This window comes from Stenella coeruleoalba (genome assembly GCF_951394435.1).
Source record: "Stenella coeruleoalba genome assembly, chromosome: 6".
NCBI classification, from domain to species: Eukaryota; Metazoa; Chordata; class Mammalia; order Artiodactyla; family Delphinidae; genus Stenella; species Stenella coeruleoalba.
In genome coordinates, this window is record NC_137151.1 from 112,208,810 (window position 1) to 112,226,890 (window position 18,081).

Here is an 18,081-nt window from a genome sequence, read left to right on the forward strand (position 1 = left end):
GCCAACCCAGTCCCTGGAATGGAATGTTAGGGAAAAAAATTATGCCTTCCGGTTCTAATACAAGTGTCTTGCTAAATGCTTCTAATTTGTACTTTTTTTTCTTTTTTCAAAATTATTACCTTTCGATCTGGATATGGGAGAACCACTTTCAAAGGTTCATTTAGTTAAGTGCTTTTTAAGCATTTGTTTTGACTTAAGTTGGCCACACTCTTTTCCTAAGATTGCCCTACAAATTAGCATGGAATTATTGCCTTTTGCCCAAAGAAAAAGAGGTGGCAAATAGTAATACTGGTAAGGCAAGTGTAGACCAGAACTCTGAATCTTGAAAGAGTTTACTTACTTTCCAGCAAAAGGGGTAGCGTATGGGCAATAGAATACACGTTCTGTATGTGTGTGTGTGTGTGTGTGTGTGTGTGTGTGTTATGCCACATAAGAATTCTTTCATGTGTCAATAATTTTGTTTCTTTGGGAAATCGACTTCATCGGAGGCAGACTCGCTTTGCCCAGTATTTTTGGACACATTCACTAGTCTCTCTGGGTTTTTTCATCTGACCTGTCTGCATGATTAGACTACAAATCAATCAATATACCTCTTGATCTTCTGCCATCTTTAACTTTGTACTTTATGATGATACAATGATCTCACCGTGGCTGGTTTCAGCCAGACCCCTGGGTCTGCCAGTTACCTTCGCATGTGCCAGGAGGTGAACATGAACTCATTTCAGGAAAAACAGACTGATTTGTTCAGGTGTGAGCAGTGGCTTTTTTAACTGCCAAAGCATTCCAGTTCAACAAGATGTTCCAAGAAAATATAATTTTGGAACCAGTCCGTTCAGCTCTAGGTAGGAGAGGCCGCTTAATTACTCTCAGGTGGTCAGAGCAGAAACAGCAAAAGCAGGGTCTTAGCTACACGGCAACCAAAGCCTGTCAGGAGCAGGTAGGTGGGCTCTGAGCCCTCCTGAAGGATCAGGTACAGAAAGTAAGGGAAGGAACTGCGCCTGGTCTCCTTCACGACAGAAGTGATTGGAAAGTGCCAAGGCCAAGTCATGGGCAGGGGGCAGAGAAGGCACAAGGTGGAGGGCATCTCGAGCCTGAATCCGATTTGTCTCAGATTCCCTGAGATCTTATCAGAGTCACTCTCTGCTGTTTTGCTGTCTGCATTCCTACGTCTCTCCTGCCACTTCTCATTACTTTATCTCCCACTTGAAAAGGTTTCATTGTTTAATAATCTGCAGCGTTTCTGCTAATGAATCCAGTCCAAATGTTTGAGCTGCAAGACAAGTCTGTCCTGAAACTGCTCTCTCCTTCATCCTGCTTCACATAAATGTGAACAAGGCAGAGAGACAGGGAAGAGAGATACCGTAAGGAAATAAATAGCACGTCAAGTTCTCTTTATTTAGACAGTGATTTTCCCCAAACTTAGTTAAATTCCAAAAATTTCACTGGGCTCCATTCTATCAAAACTCAGTTCCCTCCCAGGTGTGTTAACTAAAGTACATCCTACTCTGAAAAGGATCAAGGACCACTGATGGCTGAAGAGGAATGAAATTCAGTGCTCTGACTTGAAAGACTGGAAACCCTATTCCCATAAGCCTCAGGGGGAAGCCTAGTTTAAGTAGGTGCCAGTTTACAAGTTAACATGTTCGCATGATGGCAAAAGGGAGAAGCCACCTGACTTTATAAGCTAAGACAGCTTCACACTGAGATAATGTGAAAACACAGTTTTGGAAAGGCTGAACCTCAGACTGTCAAAAAATTTAAAATCTATGGTCTGGGGGCTTCCCTGGTGGTGCACCAGCTGAGAGTCGGTCTGCTGATGCAGGGGACATGGGTTCGAGCCCTGGTCCAGGAAGATCCCACGTGCTGTGGAGCAACTAAGCCCGTGCGCCACAACTACTGATTCTGTGCTCTAGAGCCCGCGAGCCACGACTGCTGAGCCCACGTGCCACAGCTGCTGAGGCCTGCACGCCTAGAGCCCGTGTTCTGCAACAAAGACAGGCCACCGCAATGAGAAGCCCGCACACCGCATCAAAGAGTGGCCCCCGCTCGCCGCAACTAGAGAGAGCCCGCGCAGAGCAACGAAGACCCAATGCAGCCAAAAATAAATAAAATAAATAAATTTATTTTTTTAAAAAAAGTCTATGGTCTGTGGCCAGGATTCCTCATAGAGATAAATTATAAATAAGGTTTCCTAGGGATCTGAGTTAGATCCCAATACGAAATATATCACTAAGGACAATCGGTCTGTCTGAGCTGGTGTCTGCATGCACGAACTAGTTTGGCTCTTTGATGCATATGAAAATCATTTTGGTTCTGAGAAGAGATTAAATTCACAAGTGCCTTTTCCTCCCCTACATATTGCCAGACTGGCTCAACTGATTTTTTTCCCACTATCTGGCATAGGATAAATAATCATATGTATATTCAAGACACAAAGGGAAAAGCAATAATGCCTGAAGAATTTGAGTAAGGCTAAGCCCGTGCCAGAAGCGCTGTTGCTATGAGAAAATAGTGAGAACCAGTGAGAAAATGTGACCAGTGCCATTTGCTATAACACAACAATTGGTCTAAATCATGGCACTAAGTACTAGTCATGTTATTTTCTTCATCTTTAAAACTGATTGATAGCATTTTGCATGTACCACACAGAAGCATTTTGAAGATTAAAGCGACACACTGGGTCCCTGAGTGAAAGGTGTTTTATAGTGCAAGATTTTATTATTACAACTATTTCTATATCAAGATTATTTTAACATAGTTTAGGTTTATAACCATCCTTCATCCAATGTGAAACTCCCCAAAAAAGAGGTAGAACATTTAGTCTGCTAAAAAATAAATAAATAAAAATAGCTAATTTTGCTAATAGTTATGAAATTCAAAATCAGTTTTAAAGCAAAGTAAATATTTTCACCAATTCAAATAGAAATATTCAATTCTAACAAGAGTGCAGTGAAACTGATACCGCCACGCATTATTGGGGATGCTGCAATTAGCTTCAGCCATTTGGTAAATCTATTTGGAAATATATACTGAAAGTTCTTAATAAAATAGCTTAAAATATAAAAGAAGATATTAGGACATGTTCAGCAAAGAACAATTTACAGCAATAGAAAAACTGGAGGCAATTCTAATATCTTCTAATAGTATGATTGAGCAAATTATAATACAAACTTAGAATCCTGATTATACAGTCAACATTGTGCTTACTTTCCAAGAAGCAATGGAGAAAGATACTTACAATATAATGTGAGTCTCAAAAGCAGAATACAATTCAAAGAATGCAAAATGACATATATAATACTACTCTAATGCTATTAAAAGAATATAAATAAAGAGAAAATGGAATATGTACAAATGATAATCGTTGCTCTGTTAGGAGAATGGATACTTGGCCTTTTTAAAGGAAGTTGAACTCCCAAATCAAAGAAAAAAGGAACAAAGATCTTGAACATCAGAAATAGGATAGAAGTCATTGCCTTATCAGAAACAAGTCAAAACCAAAAACAACGAGTCTTCGTGGAAAGCCCAGCTGCAAAAACACAAACCTAACTTCAAGTCTGTCGATTTATTCAGGTAAAGTCGCTGATGAATCTGGGCTGAAGTATCAGGCACTGGTTTTAGTTACTCAACTTGAAAACCACCTCCAGGTTGTAGGGAAATGAGAAAAGGGAAGCTCAGGCTTCTGAAGAAAGACTTGAAAAGTTAAATATGTTTCGTCTGGGAGGAAAGATGGAGAGGTGATCTCATTTCAGTGTTTGGATACCTGGAGCAGATATTGCAGGACCAAGGAGGTGACGTGCCCTGTTCACTCAGAAGCAGTAGGAAACGGCAGAAGGAAAGGGTTACATTAGAAAGATTTCCTCTCAAAGATAATTATATGTTTATTCCAGTTTTAGTCTGAATGACAGGATTACAGTCCCCTCCCCATCTGTAATCCAGGGAGAATAATGCTTGCCACAGAAGTTTTAATGGCTATAACATCTGTAAAATACTTTGAGCTCTTCAGATGAAACATGCCATGTGAATGGGGAGAATTATTGTTATTATTTTTGTCTCCTGCCTTCCCAATTGGTATGTTTCCTTGTGACATTTATGGGACCCCTCCAGCCAGCCAGCTGCTCTGTAACATGTCATCCCAGTGATATTTTAAATCCTTCACGTGGTTCTCATCTTACTCAGAACAAGAACAGCTGAAACGTTAATTGTTTGTCATGAAAAAGTAGAAGCCACAGTACCCCTTCAGGGCTTAGGGGTCAAAGTTTTTCCTAACATCCACTTGAAGGCCTATGTCCAGGCTTCCTAGTGAGGGTATGTTTGATGGGTTTTGTCTTTCTATTTCCTTTGAAGATCATCAACTGATGGGAGAGCCTTGGACATACAGCCTCCTTCCAAGATTTCTTTTATAAGAGTTCATTCAGATTCAACTAATGCCTATGAAATCCCTACTCAGTGTGTGCTTGGCACTGTTTGCAGACCTTTGACACACATTGTCTCATTGTTTAAAATAACCTTTTCCCCTATTGAGTAGCAATACATGCTTTTGATTGTTCAAAAAATGGAAAATGCAGGGAAGTTTAAAGAAGCAAAAATAAATAAATAAATATCCTATACTAATCCTAATACTCAGGAAGACAATCATTGTTGCTGTGTCTGTGTATTCTAAGATTGTGTGTGTGTGTGTCTGTGTGTGCATGTCTATTTACCCACTTAACGTTATTTCATAAACATTTTCCCACATTATTAAATTTTCTTCGCAAGCACAGTTGGTCAGGCTGGCACGATACTCCGACCTGTGTAGAGGCCATATGTTTTTATGCTTTACCTCACCTAATTTTCATACCATCTGCAATTCAAGTGAATTAATTGATGAAGAATTCATTCATTGATTGTTTGTATAAGTCGTTTATACTGGATCTTTTACAATATATTTGGTCTTCAAAATAACCCTAAGAGAGAGAAAGAACAGCTAGTCTTATCATTTGCTGGCTAAAAAACAACCCAGAGGGATAAAAGCTTCAGTCCAGGTTCACACATCCAGGAATCTGAAGAACAGAATCCAGGCCTCAGTGAATACCACCAAATCTTGAACTCCTAGATTATTCTATTGGTTTCCACAAAGGTTGTCCCTCTGAGATTATGCTGATAGACTGGTGGTCAAATCATAGCAGTTAAATAAGGAAGGTGGATAATTTGTAGAGTTTTTTAAAAGATGCCCTCTTGGTCGTTTCCTTGACACCTGCATTCAGACAACATATTTACTTCCCTTTATACTTACAAAGCACTTTCACACTCTCATAATTTCCCATCTGATTTTCACATTAACCTTCGGCATCAGGCAGGTCAGGAAATATGGTCCCTATTTTACTTATGATAAAACTGAGGCCCAGAAAGAGGTAGTGACTTGCTGAGGTCATGTCAATGGTCTTGAAACTCAATCTGCTGACCCCTAGCTCTTCCCATTGTATCACATTGCTTGTGACTTACATTTATTTCACTTTCCAGCATTTTGATTACTGTCCATTTTGTTTGTCCTTTCTTCTTTCCCCCTGCAATCATTTTCTGGCTCTTGCATCTACAAATATCTTCATCTCATTTCTGGCCCCAAATTCTTCCATACCTCCTAGTTACGGCACTATTGTTTCTTTTTTTAAATTTAATTTATTTTCTATACAGCAGGTTCTTATTAAAGGAACTGCTATTTTATAACTATTATAAAATAGTTATCTATTAGTGTACATGTGTCAATCCCAGTCTCCCAATTCATCCCCCCCCTCCACCCCCCACTTTCCCCCCTTGGTGTCCGTACGTTTGTGCTCTTCATCTGCAGCACTATTGGCTTGAATAGAAAAATAATTTTCCTTACTGAAAACTCTGCAGGTCACTATAAAAAGGGGTATCAGAGAAACTATAATGCTGAACAGTTTCTACGAGCCAGGTGCTGTGGTCCAGCTTGGTAGACACTATCTCATTTACTTCTCCTAACTGCTCTCAGGTACACTCTGTTATTTCACATTTCATTTTACAAATGAAACTAACAAAGCTTAGAAGGACAAATGACTTAAGGAGAAAGGAAGTTGGAACTTGAACTGAGACCATCTGACCCTACTTCTCCATAGCGCACTCACTCTTAAAATACTTCACTTGGCTTCACATAAGAAGTAAATAGAAAGAGAATTCTCATCTCACCCCCATTTTTAAAAGAAACTGAGGCAGGTCTGGATTTACAACCAAGTGGCTTTACTAAGAGAATCATGTGCCGCTATTACACGAACATGCACTTAATGATTGCAAACCAAAGGTCTAGCTGATAAAAGTGTATCACCAGGTGAAAGTAAATTCAGATTTTTGTGTCTCAGTAAAGTTATAGGACACATACAACTCTTTTCTCCCTCACCTCACCCCTTCCTCCCAGTTTCAATCACTGTAACAGTAACATTGACAGATACACATTCTCATAGTTTGTTTTAGACAAGTTCAGAAATCAGCAATAAAGAATAGAAGTGTCGGGCTTCCCTGGTGGCGCAGTGGTTGAGAGTCCGCCCGCCGATGCAGGGGACGCCGGTTCGTGCCCCGGTCCAGGACGATTCCATGTGCCGCGGAGCGGCTGGGCCCGTGAGCCACGGCCGCTGAGCCTGCGCGTCCGGAGCCTGTGCTCCACAACGGGAGAGGCCACAACGGTGAGAGGCCCGCGGACGGCAAAAAAAAAAAAAAGACTAAAACTGTACAGCTAAGGAATACAAGAATGTAGGATGTATTCTACAATGAAAAATATTTTTGATAGCCTTGCTTACTTCACAAATCAAAGTGCCTTACTTCCTGGGTTCTGCTGTAACAACTGGTATGAAACTTTAGCTGAAGTTTCTATTTTAGTTAAACAGGACTATACAAACAAAAACAATTGGAGGAGTTCAAAGAAGAGTAATTGCAAAAACAAAATTAAAAAGAAGATGAAGAAGAAGAATTCAGTCCTAAGGTAAGTGTAACGCAATTTGAAATCCGTATTTGCAAGGAGAACTAACCTTCACACCTTCTCTCCCTTCTCTTTCCAATGTTGACCCACACTGATTTAAGTCATGGACCTAAATGACTCAAAACTACCCTCCAAGTATTTCTCTGATCCAGACCTCACTCTCCTTTAATCAGTCCTGAGCATCAGGTACTAACTCATCTCCTGGTTCCTAACCTCTTGCCTGCCAAGTCATCCTTCCAGCTGTCCACAGAATTATTTTCACCAGATACAGAAGTGATTCTATCCCTCCCCAGGCTCAAAGTCTCCAATGCTTCCTCCGTTTTATAAATCCTGGCTGCCAAATGTCACCTCTGTAGGTCTCTGGCCAATCTCTCCAGACTCTTCTCCCAACAGATTGTTTCTCACAACCCTCCAACCCCCACACTTCCCCATCTTTATGAACTCCATTTTCTTTTTCTTCCTTTCTGTTTATTATTTTTTGTGAGAGTTATGTTTTATTTGGCAGCAATTTTTAGGATTTCAAGCCCTCGAGGTGGCCTCTCGGGTAACCCTGAGAGCTGCTCGGAGGAGGTGAGGGGGGGAGCTGGACGTATAGGAGTTTTGCAACAAAGGGCAGGTAGTAGGAACAAAAGATTCCTGTTAATTAAAGAAAACTAGAAATCTCAAGTTAAGGCATTTAGCGCTTTTCTATGTATGGGATGATGAAACCATTCACTGAAATCATTCCTTCGTTAGGCACCCCAAGCTATCTGGGGGCCAGTATTCTGTAGTATTTTCACATCCTGAGTTTCCGCAGGGCTTACTGTGGGGAGGGGCTGCAGTCTGATGGCTGCTAGATGGTAGGTAGTCTTTTCCTTCCTGGGTTCACTCAGGGCTCACCAGCTCACCATCAGCAGTGGCTGGGCTGTGGCTGCAATCACCGAACCCCATTTTCAAGTGTACAAATCTTACCAGGAGAAAGGAGGGAACGAAAGGAAGAGGTCCAACGCTTACAGAGCATCTCTCGTGTGCTGGAGTCCTCACTTGCCATCAGGGTCCCATTCCAGACCGTGGGCCTTGAGGCTGCATGGTTGAAACAAGCACGGAGACTGCAGATGAGAAGCCGCTCAGCCTGGTGACCACCAGTGATATGGGAAGAACTGACAAGGTAGGAAGGAGAAGCAGTGAGACTTGCAGACAGCAAGATTAGAGCCCACAGCAGGAACTGGTGAGCTCAGAGCAACACGGAACACACTGTGCTCTCCCTTCCTGGCATCCCTGGCTCCTTAACACCGCCAGGAGTGAGAATCACTGCCCTCCTTCTACTTGCTCCCCATTGCTGCTTTTAAACCATCATACAAAATCTTCACTTCGTTGAGATTTCACACATCTTCCTATTCCATCCTCTGTGCCTTTCTCCTCACAGTCACAACAGATTCCCCCCTTGAGAACTTTGAGGTCCAAATCCAGCTCTCAGCCTTTTGTCTCCATCTGACTGTCACCAGGAATGACCTTAACATCCACGGTGACAATCTATCTGACCTACTCTGCTCAACATTCTCTAATCTTCATGACTCTAACAGTCTTTTGTCACTCATCGACCACCCACTCCATGGCCACCCCCAAGACTTTGTCATTGTCCAGAGGTGTTTCTGCTTCACCTCTGACATGTTTAACTCCAACGTACCAATCCTTGACCACACTCTCTTGACCTCACGGCTCTTATATCTTCCCGTTTCTCCGTCCTTCCCTTTCATTCCATTCTGAGGCAGGAGATAGATGGGTCCCTGGCTGAGCAGCTAGAGTTTGTCCCCTGTGGACAGATAACTCCAAGATGAAGACGAGGAGGAACTGAGCCCCACCCAGATAAGAGACCACATATTTCTCACTCTCAAGGTCAATGACATCTTTCCGACTATACACTAGCAGAAAGGCTCCTTGGAAATCAAAAGGGAGTTATGTCGACCTACCCATAGGCCTCTTCACCAGAATACATCTTGGCTAAGAGATGCACATGCATACATGGGAGGACCCTGAGATAAACCAAATACAGACTCAGAACCAGGTAAAGCAAGACGAGTGGCCAAAGGAAACCCGGAAGAAATGCCACACATAAGTGATTCAAACTACCACGAGGGCGCGACTTTCTCTCTCAGCCCGCCTGTGTATCCACACGTACTATCTCTCCTCTTAATAAACGCTTTACTTGTTTCACTACTTTCCGTCTTGGTGGGAATTCATTTCTGCAAAGCCCTTTGGGCCAGGGCCTTGTCACTGGCCATTGGTCTAGTGGTTAGGATTCAGCACTCTCACTGCCACAGCCGGACCTCCATCTCTGGCTGGGAACTGAAATCCTGCTTCAAGCTGCTGCAGGCCAAGGCCACCCAAGATGAATTCCTTTACATATTCATGGACACATACTTTCCTATCCATCCCAGATCCCATGGACCCTCATTTTAACCACTTGCATTTCAATCAATTCACTCCTCTTTTTAAGAAGGTGTTTATGCCTCCAACTTTATAGAGGAAAAAACCGAAGCTGTTGGACATATACTTCCTCAGCTCTTCACCCCTACCTAAAAATCTATGTCTGCATAACCAGGATTTTCTTTTTCCCAGGTCAAATGGAGAGGTGTTCCTACTCTCAAACTAGGCTATTTTCTCCACTTAATTTCTTGATCTCACCTCTTATGTCCTTGCTCCATTGGTTATTCTTTCTTTCTCCTTTTTTTTCAGTCTTTCCCTTTCTACCGATTTCTTCCTCACAGACTATCAGTAAATTCAAGTGCCTCACATTTAAAAATTCCCTTCTGAAAAATAAATTAAAATTCCCTTCTGCTTCCCCCTGACTATCCCCTAATCCTCCCTCCTTTCATTCCCACGTAGCTTCCCACAAGGAATGGTCTAGACTCTCAACTTTCATTTATGGGCATCTTATTCAAATCAGATTATGATCCAGTAGGTCTAGGATGGAGACTGAGAGTTTGAACTTCTGATAAGCTCCTGGGTGAGGCCAGTACAAAGGGTCTCGAGACAATCCACTTCTTCAACTCAGATGTACTCTTCAATCCACTGTAATCTGGCTTCTGCCCCACCACTTCCACACCCTGGCATGGTCACCAATGACTTCTTATTTGTCAAATCAAATGAGTATGTGTCAAAATTTATGACCTCTTAGAGGGAAATCCGGTTTACTATTCCTATTGTGGAACTACAACCTTGACCTCCATGATGCCACTCTGTCTCTTTCTCCTTCTCTGATCATCCATTCTCAGGCTGCACAACTGGCTCCTTTTCTTAGTCTGCTTGGGCTGCCCCATACAAAGTTCCATAGCCTGGGTGGCTTTAACAGCAGAAAATGTTTTCTTACAGTTCTGGAGGTAGAAGCCCCAGATCAAGGTCCAACAGGGTCCGTTTCTGGTCAGAGCTCTCTTCCCCACTTGCAGATAGCAGACTCCTTGCTGTGTCCTCACATGGCCTTCTCTCAGTATTTATGTGTGGAAAGATCTCTCTCTCTCTTCCTCTTCTTATATGGCCACCAACCCCTTTGGATTAGGACCATAGCCATATGACTTCATTAACCTTAATTATCTCCTAAAAAGCCCTATTTCCCAAACAGTCATATTGAGGGTTAGCGTTTCAACATATGAATTTTATTTTATGAACAATTCAGTCCGTAGCATCTTCCTTTGTTCTATCTTCAAAAGTTCACATCCTGCAGAGTTCTGTCCTATGCCTTCTCTCTTCGTTCCTTATGCCTGGAGAGTTTCATTTACACTCTTGTCTTCAGCTACTCATACATAAGTGAGAGTGAAATCTTTATTGCAAGCCCTGTTGTGTGTATCCAGACACCTTCTGGATGTTTCCACTTGAGTGACCCTCAGAAATCTCAGACTCAATATCACCTGCCCTTCCTCTTGTTTCCTCATCTTCATAATCCATTAGTCACACCAGACAGAAGCTGGAGTACCCTCTCAGCAGCCCCATGGCTCCTGCCCACTGCCACCTCCTCTGCACTCAAGTCATTCAAGCTCCTTTATACCAGTCTGCTTTTAGACCTCAGGACCTTCCAAGCAGGAAGACAGAATGAGAAAGGATGTAGTCCTTACAGTCAGACTACCTGGATTTGAATTACAATTCCATCCCACCACTCACTAACGGTGCAACCTAAGGCAATATACTCACTGTGCCCCAGCTTCCCCATCTGTAAGATGAGGGTTATTATAATAATTCTACCTACATCATTATGTTGTTGTTATGAGGTGTAAGTGAAATAATCCATATAAAGCTCTTAGCTGGGTACGTAATGAAAATTCTACTAATTTTCTATTAATTAGTTAATATTGTAGTCGTTTGCTCATCCCTTCCAGTTTCCCTGGATTATCTTTCCCTTCCCTTGTCTCCCTATCAAATACCTATTCATCTTTCAAATTTCAGCCCAAAGGAAATGCTCTTCAACAGATGTATGTTGATACAAGTTGCACAACCTGATAAAGTTACTTTATAAACTTTGAATCGTACACTTGAAAGGGCTAAATTATATGATTGTAAAAAAATGCATCAAGTAAGTTTTATGTACACATTTTTTTTCTAGAGACTCGGGATTTACAGATGAGTAAAACCAGCAAATTGATATAACCAATTATTTATACCAAGAAATAATATTTACACACCAGAATAAAGAAATCAGGTTTATATAACGCAACAGCATAAAAACACTGTCCTACAACTAACAACTTAAGATGATTGATCAAGATCTAAGCCCTTAACACATCAGTGAGGGTCGTGAATTTGCCCAGACTCTCAGCTCCGCCTAGAGATGTGAGGGACTTAGGGATGGCATTCTGCTCCAGACGATAGCATCACATTTTGTGTTGAATCTAAAAGACTCTTTTCTGAGACAAGGAACCCAGCAGGGATTTTTCTCACTTGATTGGGAGGTGAGGTGTTAAAGTCAAATGCTCTTCATTCCACCCCCGACCCGGGCTCTGCCTTGTTGGGTCTTGTGGGTCGTGTGGCCGATGCCCCAGGTTCTGGGGCCTTTCAGGGACTCAGCCCTTCAGCGCTGCTACCCCAAGCCTAGCTCTTACTGTGAGCCGCTCCAGCCTGCTGGAGACAATGCCGCTTAAATATATCCCTTGCCAAAGGCAGGCACCGCCACTGGGCACATCGTGGCGGTCACTGGTGCAGCGGTGGATGTCCAATTTGATGAGGGACTGCCACCCATCCTAAATGCCCTGGAAGTGCAAGGCAGGGAGACCAGGTTTTGGAGGCGGCCCAGCATTTGGGTGAGAGCACAGCAAGGACCATTGCCATGGGTGGTACAGAAGGCTTGCTTAGAGGACAGAAAGTCCTGGATGCTGGTGCACCAGTCAAAATTCCTGTTGGCCCTGAGACCTTGGGCAGAATCATGAATGTCATTGGAGAATATATTGATGAGAGAGGTCCCATCAAAACCAAACGCTTTGCCAGTATTCATGCTGAGGCTCCTGGATTCGTGGAGATGAGCGCTGAGCAGCAGATTCTGGTTACTGGTATCAAGGTTGTGGATCTGCTGGTTTCCTAGGCCAAGGGTGGCAAAACTGGGCTCTTCGGTGGTGCTGGAGTTGGCAAGACAGTACTGATCGTGGAGTTAATCAACAACGATGCCAAAGCCCATGGCATCTGTGTGTGCTGGTGTTGGTGAGAGGACCCGTGAGGGCAATGACTTATACCATGAAATGATTGAGTCTGGTGTTATCAACTTAACAGATGCAACCTCTAAGGTAGTGCTGGGGTACAGTCAAATGAATGAACTGCCTGGTGTTCAGGCCTGGGTAGCTCTGACTGGATTAACTGTAGCTGAATACTTCAGAGACCAAGAAAAGGCCGAGATGCATTGCTGTTGATCAATGACGTCTTTCACTTCACCCAGGCTGGCTCAGAAGTGGCTGCTTTATTGGGCAGAATCCCTTCTGCTGTGGTTATCAGCCTACCCTGGCCACTGACGTGGGTACCATGCAGGAAAGAATCACCACCACCAAAAAGGGATCTATCATATCTGTGCAGACCATCTACATGCCTGCTGATGACGTGACTGCCCCTGCCCCTGCCACTACCTTGGCCCATTTGGATGCTGCCACTGTGCTGTCCCATGCTGTCGCTGAGCTGGGCATCTGTCCATCTATGGACTCCACCTCTCCCATCATGGATCCCAACATTGTTGGCAATGAGCATTATGATATTGCCTGTGGGGTGCAAAAGATCCTGCAGGAATACAAATCCCTCCAGGACGTCCCCGCCATCCTGGGTATGGATGAACTTTCTGAGGAAGACAAGTTAGTTGTGTTCTGTGCATGGAAAGCACAGTGCTCTTATCTCAGCTACTCCAGGTGGCTGTAAAATTAAGCTCAAGGATCAGCTCCAGCATGAATTCATTTTTTTAATTTTTCTCTCGGCCCCATGAATTAATGGTCCCTCTTTCCTCCACTATATCCAGTACCTACTTCTAACACAGTTTCTATATAATTTGTTTACATGTCTGCCTCCCTTTTTTAAATGATGATATTCTTAAGACAAGAAACTGTATCTTATGTCTTTGTATCTCTAGCTCCTAGCCCAGCAAAATGAATAAGTTAATGAATGAATGAATGGCAAGTTCTACTTGAATAATGGTCTGTGCAAGGCTCATGCATTTCATTTGATTGATATTAGTCTCTTTAAGAATTCTCCATCCTTCCCCACCATGCTATTTGTCCAAGAAACTGGACTATTTCTTCTGTAGAATTCCTACATTCTGAGTTTGCTGATTATATCCTCTTAATGTTGTTTACCCTGTCCTCTTTCCCTTATATTTCCTATAAACTCATTGTTAGATCTAGACTGTATAAAAAAATATGAAGAGTCTGAGATTTTATCCTACTTGTAAGCTAACAGGTCACTCTGCTTCAGTTCCATGAGCGCTGGGAGAAGGCACAAGACTCCTGGGACAGAGACGAAGGACAGTCATTACTCCCAACAATAACAGTAGCCAGATTATCAGCACTTGTGCTGGTGTCTGAGCCCCAATTCCCACAGAGTGACACAAGGATGGAATTTTACAAGCTCCTCGGGTGATTCTAATGTGCAACCAGATTTAAGAACCACTAAAAGGCCTGACTGGATTCAGTAAAGTCTAACTGCCCCGTTATTTATTCTTATATCCCAAATGTTTAACAGTGTGCCTGGCACCGAGTCGCTTCCCAATAAATAATAATAGCTAATATTTATTGAATATCTTTATATATTCTAAACATCTGATACATTTTACACTAAATCCTTTGAGTTACGTACTAGTGTCATGGTTCCCCCTTTACATCGAAGGTGATGAGGCACAAAGAGGCTAAGAAACTTGCCTAGAATCAGGGAGATGGCAAAGCCAGAATTCAAGCTCAGGCTCCCATGTCAGTGTTCTTATTCACTACACTCTAAGTCTAGGCAGGACTGTAGAATGAATAAGCGAGTGAATTTCCTAGTTTCCTTGAGCAAATGATTGCTTTGTTGTATTAAATAAACTCACAAGATATACGATGCTTGTTTTTCTTCCTTGATCGTTAGATCCGGAAAGACCTTAAACTACTCCAACCTTTTATTTATTTTTCACAAATAAGGAAGCTAGAGTCAAAAATTACATGAAACAAAATGACATGCCCAAGTTACACAGATAATTAGTGGCAAAGCTGGAATGCAAGTAGCAAAGTGCTACACACAGATGAGAACTTGGTAAATACTTTGATGTTGATGAAGTGTTGGAAAACAAATATAGCTTTTCTGCTTCCTTTGAAAAAAACGATTCCAACTTAACTGAAAAACACATGCTAGAGTTCAGAGAAAGGAAGACGTTTTCAGTGCAAATGACCCTTGACTCAATGTATTTTTCCCTCTTCCCCTCAGACGTGATCAGTACGTGAAAGAAAAGGCTTGGGCACCAGTCCTTGGAGATGGTCACACCACTGGCTTCTGTTGGTCAATCTCTTTGGTCCGAAAAGTAAAGGGAACTCAAGGGGAGCAGAATTTAGTCACCACCATCCAGCCTATGAGTGCTCACAGTGGGGAGACAGACGTCTCCTGCTTCCATGTATTCAAGTATAAAACATGTGCACTTTATTTTCCCAGACAATGTTCAAGAGCATTACAGGGCACGGGCCGTTTTTGAAGACATATTTTAAAAATTAAAACCTATGCTGTCTTCGTATTTGGGCTACCTGCTATTTCTTTTTTCATTTGCCCTTCCTCCATTACTTAGAATTACCCGTTGCATATGAGGCAGATTTTATTTCCTGGAGGAATATGGCTCAAAAAGGTACTTTTTCTTTTATTCATTCAGTCACTGAACAAATATTCTCTGAGCACCTAATACATCAAGTCCAACAATGAACAAAGATCTGGTATCTATCTTCATGAGGTTAGAGTTAGAGAGAAGACATTAGTTAAATAAACATACGTCTATAATTATAAATTATATGAGGTGCTATGAAAGAAAAAAAAGGGAAGAATGAGATAGTTTAATACAGGAAATCTAATGTAGATTGAAACCTAGAAAGAGGACCCTCTGACATTTACCCTGAGATCAACATTGGGGATCTTAGCCAGAGCAACTATAATAGAATGATGAGGGCAGAAATATTTGAGAGACTTCTGTGTACACTGAATTAAACTAGGTTGTCAGCAATGATAGGCAATTATGAAAATTAAGGATAACTGATAACTAAATAAGAAAGTAGGGGTAAGGTGAAAATGGAGCATGAGATTTATTCATATGACATTGGATTATTTTGAGTGAAGCAGTTAGGCATTGGGTTTGCTCTGAGGAGAGCAGTCAACCCACTGTGCCAAGCCTTGTGCTTGGTATTCAAGTACAGACTCAGAGTCCTCTGAATGGCACAGTGGCTCTGGGTCACCCGTTCAAGCATCTTGAGGGTCTTATCAGGGCGACAGCTACCCTAGGAAGACCATGTTATATGGCCAGCCCAAATTAATCCTGGGGAAACTAATGTGAATGCCAATTCTGTGCAAAATCCGGTAGTGCTCATGTAATTTCATTACATTATTCGCCACAGGAAAATAATAACAGTTTTCTGTGAAGTGTTGATTTGCGATACTAGGAAAGCATGTAACCTGAAATATTAACGTACAATTATTAAATAACTATGTTCATTCAGTCACAGATATATTCATTGATGTCAATATTCCAAAGCATACAGCATGATTAAATTGGCCATGGCTGGCTAACATGGTATTTTCAAATGTCTTCACAAGGGATTCTGTAAAGACAGACCAGCCAGTTCTTATGGTGGACATTTAATGATTAGTCTATCTAGGACTCCTCCTCTTTTCTGAAATCAGAACTTGCCATCTTTTGGAGGGGAACTGTTTCTCCCCAGTCTTTATGCCCCAGTTCCAATAATTAGCTTCAAAAGATTGCTGCCCTCTTCTTTCATGAACCCCCTCCTTGGACACAGTAATTGTCCTTAAGATTGGCCTATGACCCAATCTGAGCCAAGTCTAGTTTTTCACCCTCCTGGTCATAATAATTTGTCCAGGAATTGGACAGGTAATCCAAAACAAGGCCATCTAATGGTCCTGAGGTTTTTCAGTTGTTTCTGGGAGAAAAGTCCCTTCCTGTAGATGACAGTGCTAGTCAGATACGCTGCCAGGAGCTATTGGTAGCAGCCATGGTTCTAGCTTCATAGAGAAAGCTGGTCTATAGAAAAAAAATAAAGATGAGTCGTGAAGTCCTGAAAGCATGCTGGTCCCAGTTCCAATATCTGAATTCCCTGGAGAAGGCCTGGTTCCTGTACGCTTGAGGCTTGTGGTACAGCTGCTTTTCAATTCTGTGGACCTTCCAATCAACCAACATACACTCACAAATAAATGCTTATTTGACTTGAGTTAGAGTTGAAGTTCTGCCTCTGGAAACCAACGGGGGTCTGACTGAAACAGGATCTATCATTTCTTAAGTTGGCTGGGAATACCCCATCCAAGGTACTATACTCTCTTCTACTCACGTAGATATGAGTGACATTACACAACACTCCTGCCCTTACCAACTGCACAACAGACGTGAGAAATAGATCTCTTTCCCTGGCCCGTTTGAGCATCTTTGAAAGATTCTTTTAAGAGAAAATTGCAAAAAGGACCTCAGCACAATACAGCATGACTGCGACTACTTTAGGAGAGATGAACAGTGTCTCATGGAGCTGGGGGAGGTAACTTTTGCATCAAGAAGGATGAGTAGAAGTTTGCTAGATAGACAGCAATCTAGAGAGAGGAAAAGACATATGTAAAAACTTAAGGGTACATCATTTGTACAATTTCAAGAAAATAAACGTAAACAACATTTTTACAAACTATTTTCCATCTCCGGGTAGGTAAGTCAAAAACTGTTTAATTGATGAGAAAGTCTGCTTTACAATAAACAATGGAAATAGCAACAGTTAAAGCTGGGTCCCTTGATTATTAAAAACTATTCTGCATAAAAACAGCGTAATGAATTTGATCTAGTTCAAACCAGAAAGGATCCTTCTTAAGGCATTGTGTTCTTTCCCTACAGTAATAAAAATGTATATTAAGATTCAGTCCCTGGAGCTCACATGGAGACCATATAATGAGTACACAAATAGAGCCACACAAAGGAAGAGGTAATCCCATCTACGTGGGGAGGTCAGTTAGGATACTAGGGAGAAGAGAATTTAAGGTGGCACTTGAAATGTTGGGAGAATTTCCTCAAGTAAGAATGGATTAGAACAGAAGTTATCAAAGTGTGGCCTGGGGACCTATGGTGGTCCCTGGGACCCTTTCAGATGACCCATGAGGTAAAAAATTATTTTCCTAACAATCCTAAGACTTTATATGCCTTTTTTCTCATTCTCTCATACGGATACAGTGGAGTTTTCCACTGTAAATTTTGAAAATTTACATAATTCAGGAAACCAATATTTTTTAAATGATCATTGAGTGACGTTACAAAATCACGCACGGGTAAAAGAACTCTTCAAATTGCAAGAGATGCCAATGAATTTTGATGTAACAAGGTTTCAAAATTTTACTGCTCTGGTTTCAAATTTCACATAACAATAAACTTTACGAAACTATGATTTGTCAAGTTTCAGTAT

At 41.9% G+C, this 18,081-nt stretch overlaps 1 pseudogene across 1 annotated transcript; it reads left to right on the plus strand.

Annotated features, from left to right (window-relative positions):
- The first annotated feature begins 8,036 nt into the window (after positions 1-8,036).
- Positions 8,037-17,763, plus strand: LOC307187844 (ATP synthase subunit beta, mitochondrial-like; annotated as a pseudogene). Its single transcript has 2 exons — positions 8,037-8,117; positions 11,904-17,763. The product of its transcript is annotated as an ATP synthase subunit beta, mitochondrial-like (transcript).
- Positions 17,764-18,081: the final 318 nt, after the last annotated feature.